Genomic DNA, 14,511 nt, shown 5'->3' with positions numbered 1-14,511 from the left:
AGGCAGAGCACAACAGCTGTGTTTGACCCCCAACATGGCGAGCCAGTATGGGTATACTGAGATTGTGATGGAAACTGGGTGATGTGGTGCACACTTGCAATCCCTGCACTTAGGAGGCTACAAACAGCAGAATCACTACAAATATGATCTATGTAGTGAGACCCTGTAGAGCCTGTACCCTGTAGACCCTGTACTAAATACACAAAATAAAATAAAATAAAAATAAGAAAAAATAGTCGAAAGACTTGAAAGTAGTTGAGAAATTTACCTAAGCCTAAAGCTGATATTTAGATTAATGGCAGAACCAGCCAGGAAGATGTAGGTAAATGTTGTTTGGTCAAGTATACGGCATTCAGCTACAGCCATATTGCACAACATGTATTTATATGATTTAGATACCTATGAATTATTTTCTCCAAGGACAGTGGAATGTAGTCTTTATTCCTTATTACATTAAAGTTCCTATATCAGCAGTGTGCCCATTTTTAGAAATATACATTTATTAAGCAAAAGAAAGCATTACCTTACCGTCATTTTCTTATGCCCATTCACTTCCCTAAGTTATTTCCGATTTTGAAGAGCAATAGCAAAAAGGTCCTTTGCATTTTTCTTTGGTGAGTTCCATTCAAATATTTTATTTTCTTAGATATGGCTGTGATAGTGATAATCAGTTGTTTCTGGACATGTACTATGTGTTTGGAAATCTGAGTTTTCAGACCAAATCAGTGCATACTTCAATAAAGCTGGCTAGTCCAGCCTAACCCATCTTCTGATAACTCTCCCAGTAGCAGCTACTTGCTCTGGAGGAAGAAAAGCTCAGGTGAGTCCCTGGTAATGTACACATACTAAGCAAGATGGAAAGGACAACCTTCTTTTCCCCTTCTTGTTTTCAAGATGGGAAACTCAAAGTTGAATTCCCTTACTATTTGGAATATACTCTTTTTTTGTTGTTATTATCAGGGATCCAACTCAGGACTTGCACTTCCCAGATAGGCATTTATGCCATGGAGCTAAATCCCTAGCCCTGGAGTATATTTTTTTTCTTCATTTGTTTTTATTTTTATGTATTTGGTACAGAGTCTCACTACACAGCTCAGATTAACAGTGATCTTCCTGTTTTCAACCTCCCCAGTGTTGGGATTACAGGCATGCACCACCACACCCAATCTCCGTGGCTCACTCAGCATTCCCATGGGGGGGGGGTCATGTAGTGATGTCATGCCCGGGATCGAACCCTGGTATGCACTTGCTTAAGTAGGTACTTAGTCCACTGAGCTATCTTATCAGACCTGTCCTAGAGTATATTCTTAAGTGCTAAAAATTATTCAACCTTCACACTCTGAAGAAGAGCTGTCCAATATGTTTTCTGTACCCATGCATGGCCTGCCTGTCTGCTAGGGTAAAAGTGGAATGTGGAGGCAATACTGATCATAGTACTACTTTACAACTGTATTTGTATTGTAAGAGAAAAAGAAAATGATCAAAGTTACGTTATATTAGACTTGCTTGCATTGAGAGATAAAACTGAGTTGCATTCAAAGTACAGATGTTAGCCACTGAAAAACCACACAATCTGGTTCTTCAGGCACTGTCTAATGCAGCTATCATTATTGATACTAAGGTATCACTCCCTTATTCTCTGTGTCCTATAGATGAGAAATAAGCCATTCAAATATTTTAAATTGTCAACTGGTAGGAAAAAGATGAGCCTTCCTGAAAATAAACATATTTCGAATTATCTTTAACATTCTATCACTTTGGTGGTGACAATTACAGACTGCAATCAAAAAAACAGTTTTGGACATCAAACAACCATGGACATTAAAGCAACAATGACTCCTATGAAACATCAGGCTACAGATCCTCTTAAAATTCTTCACTTTCACATGTGTAAAAGATTTTATTTTTTTCTTCTGATTCTTATTACAGGAGGTCTCTGTTAATTGGTAATCTGTAAGAAAAATTCTGACTAATATATTTATAGTTTCAAACCTAAGAACTGTGAAACAGTTGTAGTTCAACAGGGCCTAATTCATCTGAGAGTGCACTCTGATTTTAATGTACTTGTCTTATGTATAGTTGTCCATCTGTCTGTTTAATGTGCATTAATAAATGATTAGATCACTGGAATTTGCTTCATTTAAGAAAAAAAATGGAGATTTTTGAAAACAATCTCTTTTTCTTTGTTTTAGCTTTTCTGATATTTTCATAGAAGACCATTATTATACATTTTCAGGGTAGGCAAACATTTAAATCACTAACATGATGATGACTTAAGGCATACATAGGCATCACAAATGAAAGCTTTAAATTTTCATAGCACAAATATGGCATTTGGTTGCTGTCTATGTTTTTATGTGTCACCTTTAATGTATATGTTCTATTTTAGTTTGTATAGAAATAAGTAGGCACTCATGATATAACCCAAATTTCTTTGTTCACAAGGATAACAATGAGTTCACAAGATAAATGATAAAAGTATCTTTAAAGATGGCAACATTTTTCCATCCATCTTGTTAGCTAATTGTGATAATATGAGATCAATTTTATAAATGCAATGTCTATTGTTTGTCTACAACAACTGAGAGTCTATCCTCCTATAGCTTCAAGTGTTTAAATATTATGACTTGGTTTTCATGAATCATCTAAAGCAACTGCTAAGATGTGTTTAGGTAAGACATAATTAAAATGTTAGCTTTGTATTTCTAAAGCAATATAGTGTTTGTAATACATTGAAATATATATTGAAATAAACTTAAGAAACTAGACTCAAAAGCAAAATTCTATTACTATTACTAATTTCACTAGTAAGGTTCTTGTATTCGTATCACTAGGTGTTCAGTTACTAAAAGGTGAGCTTTAAGAGTTAAAAGAGTATTTGAATGTTAATCTACAAAACGTTTGCAATAATCAGTTCACAAAATCTTAAATAAACAGCTATGGTTTTAGTTTATGGAATAACATATATTTGGACATATGTGTTTATAGGTATAAGCTAAAAACAAGCTATCAATCTAAGTTGTCAATCTAAGTTTTCCAGGTATTTATAGAGTTAAAAGTAAGTTTAATGCATAAAAAGAAACAAATAGGTGCTCTCTTATATGTTTAAACCTTAAAAATATAAAATGATTAAAATTTGGCTTCTTTTAAAATTTGTTCCTTATTTGAACTTGATTTATATGTTTTATCTTTGATTAAATATTTATGTTGCTGATAAAATAAGATACATGGATATATTGGGTGATAAGTCTATCTGTGGTCACAAAAACTGTTTCCTAAACTTATCAGAGCTGTAAATCAGAGATGTCCTTAATTCATATCATAACTTAGCAGATTTGTTAAAGGAGTCCAAAATTTGTTTTCAGAGTAGAAACTAAAGATTATAATATTTCTATATAATTGTGAGACCACTTATTGATAACATCATAGTATATTTGTATTTCCCACATGTACACGCCTTCAGATAATAAAAGCTGACAAACATCCTATCATACTGCTGACCTCCAGGTAAAAGTTGCTTTTGGTGGCAAAACATTTTAGACTCAAACATCTGGATTTTTCTTACTTGTGTCCCAGCTACTTGTGATGAAATTTATATGCTAAACCAATGATGGAATGCCAGCCAGACCATATAAATATTTCAAGGCTTATGTTTGTGTGATTGTTATGTAATTATGTAATAGTAGCTAGAGTTACTAAATGTTGTATAGTCCAAATAATGTATGTCTAATGATTAAAATTTAGATATTAATATTCTATTATATATATGTATATATAATATCTGTGTGTGTGTGTGTGTGTGTGTGTGTGTACATTCTACTTAAATGTCACCCTGGGAAAATTAAACTTAAAAATAACGAATTATTTAAAAGTATGCATCTTGTGTAATGAGTAACCACTAAGACATCAGTATGTAATGTATTAATTATTGAAAATGTGCTAGTAATTGATTGTGAAACTGTCTCATTGCTATTTGGTTCTCAATAAAAATAAATAAATAAAGAAATAAAAGTATCTTGGGCTGACCAAATAACTCAGTGGATTAAAGTGCCTGCAAGAAGGCATGTGTGTTGTATTTTAGCAGAAAATGTGTCTCTTTTGCTCATGTCCCCAAACATTGAGAGAGACTGAGAATAAGGGCAGTGGGCTAATTAATCTCGTTCTAGAAATTTCATAGAAGGTTAATGTTAAGGCTGTGGCATGGATACTGCTGGTGGATTTTAGTCCACTGGAACTTGAGTATTGAAAGCAAATGGCCCAGCAGATTTAAATGTTTTGAGTTTTGCCAGAAAGGAAGATCCTGTAAAGTCCCAGCCTGCAAAGATGGATCAGAGAACTTGGTTGCTGAAAAGATTGATGTTGAAAAGCTGAGTATAGTAAAATCTTGGTTTATGAGCATAATTCATTCTAGAAACATGCTTATAATCCAAAACACTTGTATATCAAAATGAACCCCATAAGAGATAATGGAAATGCAAATGATTTGTTCCACAACCCCAAAACATTCATATTAAAAATGTTTGTAATATAATACAAAATAATACAACAAATACAAAAATATAAAGAAAAATAAACAAATCAACTTACACTTATCTTTGAAAACCTTTGTGGCTGGCGTGAGGAAGAAAAGGGAGAAGTGGGTTATTGTGTAAGATGATTATCCCTATCGCTAATGGAATCACCGCTCTCTGTCATTTAGTGCCATCTTTTATTCTTTTGTGCAACCTTAATGAGAAATCTATCATAGGAGCCGGGGAGATGGCTCAGTAAGGGGCTGGGGAGATGGCTCAGTAGAATAAGCTCTTCCCTGGCAATCACAAGGGTCTGAGTTCAAGTCCCGGTTCCGCAAAAAAAAAAAAAAAAAAAAAGGAAAAAGAAAAGAAATCTATCCAATGGGGGGAGGAAAAAAACAGGCATAGGGGCCAGGGTTTCAATGCCCTGGCCTGCCATGCCACGTGCCAGCCCCGCCCCCCAGGGTGCACTGAGATGGCAATTGAGAATGGGTTTGGTGGTGTGCACCTATAATTCCGGCTCTGGGGAGGCTGTAAACAGGCAAATCACTCTGAGTCCTCTCTAGTAGTGAGACCCTGAACATCCTGTAGACCCTTCCTTAAAATACAAAAAAAAAATTCTTTATGCCATATAATATCCTATAATTACATGAATTAAGTAACTGAAGAGGTATTCTATAGTAAGACACAGATTTAAATGTGTTTCAGAGATACTAATGTCATCATGATTATCATGCTACTTTATGTGGCCCTTGATCTCAAGTTTTCTCTGTAAAATTTTATAATTGTTATCTTTTAAATTTTTTCAGACATTTAAATTCTAAGACAAACATGATTAATAAAGAAACAACAGTTCATAATTTTATTATGTTACAAAATACTCAATACTTCAATAAGTCCATAAAATTTAACATACTTCTCTCTGTACAATACTGTTATGGTTTGTATCTAGTTATTCCCCTCAAAGCCTCATGTAAGTAATGGGGCAGTTGCAGCTTGAGGAGTAGTGTGTGGCTCAAGCGGTGGTGTCAGAGGACCAGGGCAGTGCTTGACGAGTGGAGCTTGATAGGCATGAGCCATTAAACTGACAGTATGTGCCTACCTACTCCCCCAAGGCCTGGTGGCCTCTCTTGGAGGTGTAGAATGGGTCATCCTGGACACAGTGGCAACCCCAGCCTCTCTTCCAGACCCTGTAGTTCAGGACGGCAGTGTCTTGAGGTCTTGCTATGTAGTTCAGGCTGCTTTAAACTGTGAAACTTCCAGTAACTGTAAGCTAAATAAACTTTTCCTTCCCTAAGCTTGAGTGTCGGGCATTTGTCCCTGCAATGAAAGAAGAGTAACTAAGACAAATATTAATTTAACCAATATTCTAGTCTAGGTGTTCAACCACTGAGGAATGGTGGGAAGAGGGAGAAAAATAACTGGGCTAAGAAGTTAGCCAAGAATTTGGCCCTCGTTCTCCAATATCAACAATGACCAAGGACAAGAGGGGACCTTTTCAACAGGATGCTATAACTTCAGTGAGTCACCTAACCATCTGAGTAGGAAGATTGCTGGATCTCAGAAAAGACAAATCAACTGATATAGGAATACAAGGCCCTATCTGCAAAAATAAAACATCCAATTAAAGAAATATCATACTTTTGCCACACTTTCAAATTGAATCTCTCACATTTTGCAAAACCAGACAAGATATAAGCAAGTGACAGGAGATAACAATTTTGATTACCTAGATGAGTTATAGTCTAAAATCCAATCACAATATTTAGGGCTGCTGTGAAAGAAAAGCAAACTCTTTCCTCCTTCCCATTATATCAGTGTGACCTGCAAATGGTATAGGAGAAATATAACTCCCAACCTGCTAGATGTCAGATATGCTGAATTTGTGTCCCCTGAAACCGAAAAATGAATTTCCAATAACAGAAATAAAGGGTGAGAAATATTTATTGAGAGGTAGCTCCTGAAAGACAGGAGGGGTTCTGAAACAATGTTGCCATTAAGAAACATTTTCAGAGGCAATTTATAAAGAAAAGTCACAATGTTGGCTTTTGTGGGTCAACCTACAATAACCCTATAAAATTACTATTAAAACCACTTAGCTAATATTGCTCCAATATGGAAAGGTTGTATAACAAGTACATGCAAATAATAAAGTTTTTGTGGAAGGGATATGTCTAGATGCTCTGGTTATCCACCTGTATGACTGGTCGTGATATTCTGGTCAACCACCTGGTTCACTGGTGTCTATCACAGTACAGTTTCAGGTTATTGTTTATTTTCTCAAGGATACATATAGATCTAGTTATTGCATTGTCATATTCAGGCCTGGCCATCAACTGGTGTATGTCCACCTACAGTTTTCTTTCATCTTTTGAATTGACTCTTTCGAGGGGCCACTCTTGTTTGACTACTTACTAGTTTCTACATACCTGAACAGTCTATAATACTAAAACTTGAAATTAATTTTTATATTTAGCCTAAATTATTAACAGTATTTTTACATATTTAGAGGTATTTTTTGTTAGCTTTGTCTAACAGAGACATGTATTGATGAGAATTATCTTTATGATGTATATTAGGGTTAGTTAAGTCTCCCTATGTGTTACTTCAGGAACTTTATACAGAGACTCTTAAGTTTGTGTGTGTGTGTGTGTGTGTGTGTGTGTCTGTGTGTCTGTGTGTCTGTGTGTCTGTGTGTGTGTGTGTTAGAGAGAAAGAGAGAGAGAGACAGAGAGAGAGCGAGAGACAGAGAGACAGAGAGAACGTGCATGGACCATGGCTCAAACTCAGGACCTTCCAACTGCCACGCAGACACTTATGCTACTGATCTATCTCCCCTGTCTTACATTTAGGTCTTTTGTTGGTTGTTATCTTTCAGAATGAATGACAGTCTTTTTTTGAAGATCAGCACTTTTTTCAAGTACAGAAACTTTTTTTAAGTGCCTGTTGTGTATGATGTATACAGGTTGGTGTTTGTGTTCTGAAGCTTCAACAATTTTTCTGTTTAGGATGTTTTGGGGTTTACTGGAGTTGTAGGATCCTGCAGAGTGGAGTTTTCATGACATCACTCTTTATTGACTTGAAATACTTGAGTTAAAATATTTTCCACTTTTTTTTATTCCAGTTTGATTTGTTCTCAGAGATTTAGTTGCTGAACATCTAGATAAGTTGTACATGTATATTTGGGAGGATGAGGCACTACAAACTGAACTCCTGGTGAGCCTGAACTACACAGCAATACCTTGTCTGAAAAAGTACAAACAAAAGAAAAAGTAAAACAACTATGATTTCTTAGAAAGCAAATTTTTATAGAATAGTTTTAGATAATAGGTGTAAAGTTTTACAGGAAGAGTTTCAAATCAAGAGCCAAACAGAACACATAGCACAATAATTATGTTGGCACTACTAGATGAGAACAAAGGATTTTTTAAAAGTATACTTAAACTTTTATTTTAGTAAAAAAACACAAAGAAGAGTTGTAATCACTGATATGGTATTTCTTCAGTATTTTTCTACTGTACCACCTAATTTTGAGGCCTTACTTTTTTTTATAACAGGGCTGATTGTATACAGGAAGGTCTATAGAAGTTAAGACCATCATTGAAAGCATAAAGTCTGTATTTAGGGCACTGAGAGAATTTCTCTTGTTTTTCATAAAATAAATCTAATTGAGGATAGTAGTATAAATGACACTTTTCATTGACAAAATCTCACCAGTTTTAAATGGATGACATGTCTATGTTTGTGTATAGGAAATAAATCTGTTTTCTTTTAATGACTGAGGATCAAATTTTTCTCAAGTTTGTGGTTTTATCCTGAGGTGTGTCTTTGGAAGGGAGACTGACTAAATATGTTATCTGAAACACACATATAAAAAAGGTGGGAGACATGAGAGTATCTCCATGATATCTGCCTAATAGTCACTTCTTTAAAACTCTGTCCTTAAGGAGATAATCTATACTCCACCTCATCCTAATATTCATCCTAATATGATAGAAAGTTAAGTGAGGTAGAAACACTATAGGTAATCAGAAAGGGCTAGACCCTGAAGCGACTCAGTGTGGACGATGAGAACACTTTAAAACTTTTGCTGAGGGCACGTCTGTCAAAGACCATGTCCCAAAATAAAGATGTAATGACCAGGCTTACATACCACCCTAAGGGATAAGCAATAATTTGTGATTATACTATAATTGATTTTACCTGCCCCAATAAAGTTGAGAAAGTAATCATCACTCATCTGGGTGTAGAGAACCTCTGGACATTAATGTCTAAAGAAGATGTCTTCATTCCACGTACCCTTGCTACATGACCTGCTTCCTTATTTGATTCATATTACCTAAATGGCTATGTTTGTAGTCTTACTGTTTAATTAAATTTGACCCACTTTGCGATTTTGTACCATTCTTGTGATTTTGTTCTATGAGATACTCTCAGAGAGGTGAGCTGTCTGGCAACAGAATTTTGGAACCCCTCTTGTCTCTGAGTACCTAACTTTCAATAAATTTTTTCTACTTTTAAAATCCATTGTTACTTAAAATTCATTCTTTAATTTCAGGGGACATGAATTCATCATAGTCAACATCTAGCAGGTTGAGAGTTACATTTTCTCTTATATTATTTAGAGATTCAGTATGAGATAAGGGATAGGAGGTAAGAGTTTGTTTTTATTTTATGGATTCTGGATTATGACTTATCAGATAATCAAAATGTTCATACATGTTTGTCAACTGCTCATGTTTTTTATTTTTATGGCATGTTATTTGATGAAATGATTATAAATTTGAATACATGGCAAGAATATTTTGTTTTTTATGAGACATTTTATTTTTGGAGGCAGAGTCTTATATTCCTGTTTTGCATATGCTACATTTGAACTAACTAGTTGATGAATTTACTGACCTGTCCTAGAACTTTTTGATTTGTTGGGCTATTATGGTTTTTGTCTTATTGTAGATAAGCTCTATGTAGCTCTATGTTATTCTAGACAGCAGAGAAATACTGTTGGTTCACCCTCTGGCAGACTTTGAAAGTTTAAAACATGAATTTGAAAAATGCTGTGTGATTGATTTTAGATAAAATTTATTATAAATAGAAAAATAAATGACTTCTTATAAATATAGGCCTCCCTAAACTAGTTATTATGACTAGTGCTAGTGCTGGACTTACCTTTTAGAGGAAAGTATTCCCTGGGACAATCTGGCCTCAGATCCACTCCATGCTTTTGGAAGGGAATTCCTAATCTTTATTGCCTCAGGTTCCTCTCCAATCTGATCCTCTGCTAGCAAGGAAGCAATTTTAGTTCATAAGTTTCCCCACTCTCATCTTTCAAGGTGGAGGGTGATGACTGGGCAAATTTTCTCAGTAACTCACTGTGAGCCTGAAAAGACATTCTTTTGTATGCTGTCACTTTTTAATTTGAGACTCTGAAAAGATTTTAGTCTTAATCAGTCTAAATGCTTGTCTCCTATCCAGCAACTGAGAACTTACAAGTTGGGCCCATAGAAAATAAGCATTGAGAATTTGTTAATGCAAAACAAAGAGAAGTCTCTTTGTTGAGGAACCTATATCTCCTCCTTTGGGTGAGAGGAGATATCAGAATTTTGCTTATTTAAGATGGCACACATAAATGTTGAGTCCCCTCCTAGTGTCTTGAGCACAGTCTCCCATCCAGCAGGAATGGGACACTGAGCATGAGACTGAGTGGAAATAACTGACCTCTGGATGAAAACAAAGGCAGGTATTTCCCCAAAGCAACATGCTTAAAGGACCAAAATACATTCAGTATACGAGACAATTTCTAAACTGCTCTTTCATCTTATTCTCACATACTCTCAAAAAGGACCCAACCTCTTAGCTTTCTCCTAGGCCAGGTTCTCATCCTGTCTATGTGTGGGGAGGGAAACACTTTTGCTAATGTATAAGTTGTGGTTGTCAGATAATGAGTACAAGTTTTAACCTGTGAGCTTCATAAGTGTGTGTTGCAGAATAACCTTCAAACAATTTAGTTGGAGCTTTTTCAATCTGCTTTCTGTTGCTTTTCCTCTATTTTTCGCTCAAAGAGTTGGAAAATAGTCATTCAGGTCTCTTGATCATTGGCTTAATTTTGCTAGCAATATTCCACTTCTTTAAACATGTCTGTTAGAGTGGGAATCAATTGTACCTTGTACTTTTGCAAACCCCTCTGGAGTTAAAAATGTGAGTCTCTGGAAAAGGCAGGGGTAGACATTGGTGAGGGTATCTAGTCCAATTCAATCTATCTTCTGGCTACTCTCCAGATAGGAACCACCTGCTATGGAGAAGTTAAACTCAAAGACATTGAGAGCATATAAAAAGCCACATGAAGATTAAAAGAGATGTCTATTTTTCCACTTATTTTGAAGAAGGGAAATTCAATGTCAAGTTCTCTTACTGCTTTCTAATATATTCGTAAGCAATACATTTAGCCTGACCCTCACATGTTGAGGATGAGCTCTTTAATATTTTTTCTGCATAAAATTATGGACTGTCTACCCTCCAGAGGCAAAGTGGAATGTAAAGGGAAATATCGAATATGACATTATTTTGCAAATAGAGCTGCACTGTAAGAAAAAGAAAATGATCAAGAGTTCCTTTTGTTTAGACTTTCTTTGCATTTAGAGACAACCCTTACTTGTGTTTACAATGTAGATATAAGTCACAGAGAAACCAGACACCACTGTCCCTTAAGATACAATCTGGTGCATCTGCTATTCATGACTCTGTGGTTCCTCTAGTTGAACTTTGTCTCCTAAGGACTATATATCTAGGCCAACCTTCATTGAAGCCTCATCTAGTAGTACTGAGCCTGAAGTTCCCCTTACTTACCATACAAACCTCAAGGGAGAGGTTTCCATGTCAACCTTAATTGAAGATTCTACTGGGCTATATCTATCTTATCTAATTTTATTCAAACTCTTCAGGAACATTATTTCTTACAGAGAGTGCTGGAGAATTTGGCATTACCTGTGTCCATATGTTCTTTTTGCTCAGTGACCTCAGACAAATTGAACAAGATTTGGGAAAGTTTTCAGGTGACCCTTATAAGTACAATGAAGTCTTTAGAGTACTTACTCAACATTACTAATTAGACTGGAAAATGTAATGTTGCTCTTGAGTCACACATTTATTATCATGAGAAACAAAGAATGTTACAAGCTAATATTAATATTTAGTGATTAATCACATTTAGTGATTAATATTATATTGATAATTTCACAATTCTATGAGACAGTGGAAAACTGGTTCTTACTAGAGCCCAAGAAGTCCCTATGAAATATACTCACTGCCCTGCCAAACAAATGGAAGAATGGAATAGGAAACATCTTCAGATGTGTATCCTTGAAGGTCTAAAAAGGATGAGAACTAAGCCCTTCAATTATTTTAAATTACCAATTATTCATCAGGAAAAAGATGAGAACCTCTCTGCCTTCTGACACTTATAAGAAGAATTGCTAAGTCATACATCCCTGGTTCCTGATTCAGTAGGAAAGATTATTCTTTAGGTAAATTTATTACCTAAGTCAGCCTCAGATATTAGAAAAAAACAAAATGATGACCTTTTTTATTCTTTTCTTTTATTAATTTTATTGAGAAACAAACAGCAATGAGACAATTTCAAACAGGTTAGTAGGGCAGTTACAATAAATAAAGCATTGCATATTGTTATCTTTGTAGTAGTTATTCATAGTACAAGGTGCAGACATGATTTCCTATCCAAACACTATTAGTACCAATTTTTCCTCTCATTGAATTAAGAGAAATTAGCTGTGTATCCATCCTATTTTGTATATACAGATACAAAATGGTCCTTCATTTATATCCCTGGTTTTTTTTTTTTTTTTTCTTAGTTTTGTCAGAGACTGGTATTCCATTTCTATGAAAATATTATAGGTGCATGAATTCAGCAAAAATAATCCAATATAGTCCAGTAGCCCATAATAGTAGTGGGTTATCCGCGGGACAGGCAATGTCAGAAGTTGTTGACTTGAGCCTTTTACGACTCAGCATATTAATATGGCGTTACTTTTTATACCTTGTTTCTATACTTTTCTGATGGCTGGTTCAGACCAAGATAAAGCAAGACCTATATAACAAGAAATGTGACTTTTATATGTAACACATAGCTTACATGGTGCTTTAGCGAGTGTTGCTGCCTTAGTATTTTGTAACAAGGACTGTGAGAAGGCCAAGAGGATGAAACAAAGATACCAAGAAAAATGAGTGAGGAGGTGTTTCTCGCCCGTGTTGTGTGTGTGTGTGTGTGTGTGTGTGTGTGTGTGCGCGCGCGCGCGCGCGCTCGCGCGTGTGTGTGAAGGAGGGAGCGAGTGACCGAGTGAGTGTGTGAATGTGTAGGGGCATTTGGCTCTTTGTCACCGACTTCCCCTCCCCTGCGCCCCCACCCCCCGCCACCGCTGCAGTGGCCGCTCCTTGGGCCATAGGAAATGAGCGATAACGAAGACATCGAGGTGGAGAGTGACGCTGACAAATGGGCTCATCATAATGCACTGGAACAAAAACGTAGGGATCACATCAAAGACAGCTTTCGCAGTTTGCGTGACTCAGTCCCATCACTCCAAGGAGAGAAGGCATCCCAGGCCCAAATCCTAGACAAAGCCACAGAATATATCTAGCACATGCGAAGGAAAAACCACACACACCAGCAAGATGTCGATGACCTCAAGCAGCAGAATGCGCTCTTGGATCAGCAAGTCTGTGCACTGGAGAAAGCGAAGTTGAGTGCCCATTGCAGACCAATTACCCCTCCTAGGACAGCAGCATCTACACCAACTCCAAGGGCAGCGCCATCTCTGCCTTTGATGGGTGCTCAGACTCCAGCTCGGAGTTGGAGCCCGAAGAATCCCAGAGCAGGAAGAAGCTCCGGATGGAGGCCAGCTAAGCTGCGTGGGGCAGGCCAGCAATAAAAACTGTCTCCATAGTCTCCTCTCAATTCATCATTAGAACCCTCAGAACCTTCTAAGAGACTTTATTTTTTCTCTCTTTTTTTAATTTTTATTTTTATGTAGGCGGTCTTGGACAACAGCTCTTTTGCTCCTTCCCTTTTTCACTATTTTTTTTAACTGTGTTCCCTTCAGGATTCCCTGTCCCCACCAGGAGTTTTTAAACCAAAACACCCAAATTTGGCAGCTTTTTCTGTGGAGGACAGACTGCTGGCCGGACCTCTGAGCTCATGGTGTCCTTCCCAGCCACCAGCTCCTCCAGCCTGCCGGTCACATGCCTGGAGGACGCCTGCCCCATGGACTCTCCTCCTGGGCCCCCTTTCCTTGACAGACTTTGTGAATCTGTGAACTTCTTTACTTCAAAAAAGAGACCAGTTTGAAGTAATCAGAATTGTCCCCTCTCCTTTGTAAGGATTTTTTCTAAAAAGCTATTTATAGCTCCTGTTGAGAGACCAGATTGTTGAAGAAGTTGGGTGCAAAGGAAAGTGCGGACGGGTTTGCATAGTCTGTGGCATTTCACTCCTGCTGCTCTTGGTCACCATTTCTGCCTCTGGAGCCAGCCTCACAGAGGGCCACTTGACTTGCACCGGGGCATGGGAGAGCATGGGGCTGGGGGAGCATTGAGTATGGTCGGGGTTTTGTATTGAGGGCCAGTGATGATGTTTTGATATATATTTCCTGCTACTGAAATTTGAATTTTTTTAAAAAAAATTTTTTTATTTATTTTATTTTTATTTTGGTGGAACCAGGGATTGAACCCAGGCCTTTGTGCTTGCCAGGCAAGCAATTATTCTACTGAGCCATCTTCCCAGCCTGAAATTTGAATCTGAGTGAATTATCCCTATCTCTGATGATGTCAGAATGGCAAAGTGACAGATTCATAAAGTAATGATCACATCTCCCTTTCTCTTCATGTGTATTTCTAAGAAATAGAGCCAACTGATTTTGTAATGTAAATACCAAGAGCAATTTACCTGGTACTAAAGTTGCGCCTCACTGCGGCTCCTCCCCTGCCCACCCCC

At 36.8% G+C, this 14,511-nt stretch overlaps 1 pseudogene; it reads left to right on the top strand.

Annotated features, from left to right (window-relative positions):
* Positions 1-12,973: 12,973 nt before the first annotated feature.
* LOC101578246 lies at positions 12,974-13,566 on the top strand (annotated as a pseudogene).
* The last annotated feature ends 945 nt before the right edge of the window (positions 13,567-14,511 follow it).

The sequence above is a fragment of the Octodon degus genome, unplaced genomic scaffold (assembly GCF_000260255.1).
Source record: "Octodon degus isolate 3935 unplaced genomic scaffold, OctDeg1.0 scaffold00309, whole genome shotgun sequence".
NCBI classification, from domain to species: Eukaryota; Metazoa; Chordata; class Mammalia; order Rodentia; family Octodontidae; genus Octodon; species Octodon degus.
The sequence above is the reverse complement of the archived record's forward strand: the minus strand, read 5'-3'. Positions and strand labels throughout refer to the sequence as shown.